Genomic DNA, 5,370 nt, shown 5'->3' with positions numbered 1-5,370 from the left:
CCATTCAGGGCCACACGTTGACTACGACCAGAGAGCAAGTCCGCAAGCCATGCGCGGATATTTCCATGGATACCATTAGAGGAGAGTTTGGTGAGCAGAGCGGAGTGCCAGACCGTATCGAAGGCACTTGATATGTCAAGGGAGACAGCTCTAATTTCCTGTTTAACATTGAGGACCACCATCCATTGTTGAGACAGCAGAAGCAGCATGTCCAGAGTAGAGTGACCTAGTCTGAAACCAAATTGATGATCAGAGATCAAGCCATTGGAGAAGAGGAAGGATTTGATATCCGAAGCAATGATGGAACCCATGACTTTGCTGATAATTGGGAGCAGGCTGATTGGTCTGTAGTTGCAAGGATCTGTTTTTTGCACCTTTTTGTGTAAAGCGGTAATGTAAAGTGGGGTGAAACACATGGTCGAAGAACGAACAAACACGAACAAAGAAGGAATTATTATTATTTTTTAAATTATGATTTTGAACAAAGGGTAAGATGTTTGGAGAAGTATGGAGTGAAAAGAAAGACTGGAAAAATAGTGAGAGAACGAAAGTAAATGGACCACAAACGACCGTCGAGAGGAGACAACAAGGCCTCGAAGCAGGAAACTGAAAAGGCCAGGCCTGAAAAAAGTGGCAGGAAACGACTGACGATTATATACAGGTATGTAAGATTTACACCGAGATCTTCCTTGAAACACACAGTAGGCAAACACACCATAAAATAAAAATACAGTTTTGACAAAAATACAAACGGGAACAAATACTTAACTTTGACAGCGTGGAGAGCTTGGAAAAAACATAACCTCACTGGCAAAACCGGAAGCAGAGGCCAACCCCTAAATGTCTCATGTTGCACCAGTTTTTGGTAAAGCATCAGGTTACAGTTCTCAATAATCTTTTGGCATTTGCTCAATTTGTTATTCTGATTTCCTCTTTAGTCAGGGAGCATGTGCAATGAAATAGACTCCCATGTGACTTTGGTGGTGAAAGCTACACACCCACACCCATCCAGAGGTCTTGTGGGAAGCCCAAATTATGTTAAAAAATTGTTGGCAGTCTGTTATATTGTTTTGTCCTGATTTATGAGCTTGACAAAATATGGCATAATTTCACATATTTTCAGTATGCTAAAATTGGTGAGCAGTCAATCAAGAATGTATGTGCAAGTAGTGAAACGTTGCTTTTAGTCCAATCTATTGAAGCGTGAGCACACTTTCTAGTGGGTCAGATCTTGATCTGTGTTCTGGCACTCACTGCCTCGGCCATGAGAAGACAAGAGAAGAACATTGACGACCTAACTCGCACTATAAAGTTACCAACAAGGGCTTCACCAACCCCTTCACTGAACTCTTCAACTTGGTCACCATGGCAGTAATGCCTCAGAGGGTCACCCAGGACCCATGCAGACAGAGCACTATTGGCCAGCAGTTGTTTGATGGCTTAGTCCGCATCCACATAATTACAATTGCAATCAACTTGTGGGCTCCTATGAAGAGATGTCGGCTAAATACTTGGAAAATCACAGGGAAGTGAGTGAAGCTCAGTCTGAGACAGAAAGTGGTCGAGCTCAAAGAAGACCGAAGCCTTGTCACCCGAATGCTGGTGGTATCCAAGTCCCGGCCAGACGTCAACCTCAAGGAAGCTGTGGGCAGCTATGAGCTCTCTGTTGTACCTCGGCCCCTGTTTGCTGCTGATGGAGAAATGTTGCACTGCCACATGAAGAGCGATTTGATGGCCATCCTGGAAAGTCTACCAGCAGCAGAGAACAATGACCCAGGCCCAGACAGTGACATCATGCAGACTGGCCACGAGGCAGCCACTACTTGTAGCATTGATCTAGTTGATGGAATGTCCAACATCCAGTCAATGGGGAAGCCGTCCTGGATCCTGAATTGCCTTCAGTTGGCAGACCACTTTACCCCGCTCCCTCCCATATCCTTGAAGTATAACCAAATGGACGAAGTGCAAGTGATTTTCGACAGATATGATGTCAAGCATTCACTGAAGCAAGCTACCAGAAACAGAAGATGAGGACACAGACAGTAGTTGCCCATCACATCACAGATTCAACAACCATAGTCAAGATTCCCATGAGAAGGTACATGTAATGGGGCATCCAGTCGTTGTGGCATGGGGGATACAATACAGAGCAACACACACTGCTAAGAGCTACCTAGACACTAATCATGAAGAGGCCGATACCAATCTGTTCCTGCATGCAGCTGATGCCACAGCAGGTGGGGCTACAAGCATCAGAATCTGTTCTGCTGACACGGATATATTCGTTCTGGCTGTGTGACAATATCCAGAACCATGCAAATTTGGACTTAGCCTTTGTCACTGGAATTGGAAGACGGAGTAGGGCCCATTCCACTCTGTCCCATCTATGATGACTTGGGTCCAACAAAATCAGTAGCATTACGTGGTCTCTATGCTATTACGCGGGCATTAATGCATTACGTGGGCAGTGATAACACTGGCAATTTCGCTGGCAAAGGGAAGCATGCCTTCTGGAAGGTATTCCAGGATGCAAGTGACAGCATTGTAATAGCTTTGGCAGACATTGGCACCTCTGCGATGCCAAGTGATGAGACCGCTGCTGCCATTGAAGAGTTTATCTTCAAGGCATACCAACCACAGATCCTGATTACTTTGGTGAAAAAAAAAGCGATGGTGGTTGTTTAAGAAGAAGCAGTCAGGTTCAGAGGGGCTCCCACCAAGTCCAGATGCCCTGTGACAATATATCCTGTGTGCCCACCATCAGACCATAGTGTGGAATCATGATACCACAGCACGGCCTGTACTTTCATCTCCAGCAGTCTACAGGTGGAAATAAGATGGGGATGCGTGGACTCCCATCATGACCACACAATTGCCGGCATCATCATCTGTTTTCCATTTTTCCATCTAGGCTAACCCCCGCTCTAGCAGGGAAAATGGCCTTAAAATGCATGTTGTTGTTGTATCATCTGTTTTCCATCTGGTCAAATGCACATGCAAGTTCCAATGCCATTCTGCTAGATGTTCCTATAGGAAGGCAGGCCTCAACTGCACAGATATCTGTGGTTGTTCTGATAGTGACGATGTATGTGAGAATGTTGGACAAGTGTTGTACGGTAAATGTAGCTTCCCAAATAATTTTGACAATGTTTCCTGACTGCAAACAAGTTTTTTGTATTGATCACTGGGGTCCGCTTTGGCTGCCCAGGCCAGTGGTTTGCTTTCCCTACAAAAGTCCAAAGGAATTGCACATGCTCCCTGAGTAATTCCTCCTATTCCTTCAAATAAGATCGCACTTTGAGATCCCATCGGAAAGGTAACGTTGAGAGCATTTGGATCTGCTCTAAATGACCAGCTATCACTCCTGAAGAGGCCTTTCAGCTGTGTTCCCATAAAATCGAGATGGAAACACAACTAGGTGCCTATCTTAAGGAAACAACGGCCAGGGTGCCTCATGCAAGTTAAATGGCTTGAAGAACTGAGGCTTAGAAACTCCAGGGCAATAGAATACATATGCACACTGCACCACATTTTGGGTTTCTGGACTGGACATTAAATAATTTTAACAGGCATTCCGGATTTTATTATATCCATTATCTCCCATTCAGCAATGTATTACTAAATTCGATAGTGCAAATTGCCTTGTCGGGCGTTTTCCAAGCCTGTGGTGGATACAGGCTTTAGTTTCCATCGTGCCATGGAAACATCAGATTTTTATTGCAGAGCCAAAAAATTTAATTTCATCACACTAATCTGCATTGGAAAGGGTGTAGGTAGGGCCGCTTTGTGGATCAAATCACCAAAGCCAAGTCATTTTGGGATGATATGCATGTGGTGTTCAACATCATTTCGTATGCAGCCTGTAGCTGCTGGTTGCATCTGGAAGCACGGCTGTGTTGGTAATGCAGTGCCCCGCTGTTTCCAGTAAGCCGGTACTCATTTTGCCGACCTTGGAATGATGATACGCTGAATCAAGCCACCTGGTGTTATTTACTGGTACAACAGGGGCTCAAACCCTAAGATCGTAAGGCAGCCACATTAACCGTTAAGCCAACACCAGGTTACACGAACGACACAATAATCCAAGACATGAATTAATGGTTAGTATAATATCTAAAATATTGCATTGTGTTTGCAAAAAAGCATCTCAATGATACTACAGGCATGTGGAGAAATTTTTTATGGTCAGACGAGCCCAAAATTGAACTTTTTGGTATGAATTCCAAGTGTTATGTAAGGTGCAAGCCTAACACTGCACATTATCCAGTCAACACCATCCCTGCTGTTAAGTATGGGGGTGGCAGCATCATGTTATGGGGCTGGTTTTCATCAGCAGGGCTGACAAGGTTGTCAGGATAGAAGGGACAATGGATGGTGCAGGATAGAAGTACAGGAGAATATGTGATGAAAACCTGCTTGAGTCAGCCATGAATATGAAATTGGGTAGGAGATTGACATTTCAGCAGGCCAATGATCCGAAGCACAAAGCTAAAGCCATATTGGAGTGGCCGAATAGAAGAAAATAAATGTTCTCGAGCGGCCTCGTCAAAATCCTGAATTGAACCCAATTGAACATTTATGGTGAGACTTGAAGATTGCAGTCCATCAACTAACCCCATCAAACTTGGCAAAACTATAGCAATTTTCATGTGAAGAATGGGCAAAGTTTACTCATAAAATCAGTCAAAAACCCATAAATCAGTCAAATATTTCACCATCTCTGTGCAAAGCTGGTAGAGACCTCCTACTACCCAAAAAGATTCCTAGCAGTCATTGCTGCTAAAAGTGCTTCCACCATGTACTGACCTAAGGGGCTGAATACTTTTGCAACCAGTGAATTTTGATTTGTAAATGTTTTTTGCAGGTATTCTTGACATGTAATCTCCTTCAAATATAACAGTGTGTAGTTTGATTGTCAGTTATGAATAAAAAGGTTCATTTTGAAAATTGTTTCTACATAATTAGTAATTTGTCTAAATGTGGCATTATCGGTAGGGGGTGAATACTGTTGTGAATTTTGGGGTAGTGATATATCGATCAGGTGTAGGTATCATGCTCCGGTTGTCGTGATAGGGAACCTCACATCTAATAAGTCTGTTTAGGCGGTTTGTTCGGATTAAGTGTATATTCATCATTCTGCATCTATATTCTTGTTAACTAGATTAGGGCATAAGGGTAAAATTCCCTTGTATGTCGTTCCCTCTGTGATCATCCCTGTGTCCCGTATGGAAACACACATAGACACTGGTTAAGAATCCATCCCCATTAGCGCACACACTAATTAATTCCCCCCTAATAATAAAACTCACCAGAAGCCAGTTTGGGGCACTGCCGAGGGAGCCGCAGCCAGCTACAACACCAACTTGCATA

This window comes from Myxine glutinosa, chromosome 13 (assembly GCF_964187855.1).
Source record: "Myxine glutinosa chromosome 13, kmMyxGlut1.1, whole genome shotgun sequence".
Classification (NCBI taxonomy): Eukaryota; Metazoa; Chordata; class Myxini; order Myxiniformes; family Myxinidae; genus Myxine; species Myxine glutinosa.
The sequence above is the reverse complement of the archived record's forward strand: the minus strand, read 5'-3'. Positions refer to the sequence as shown.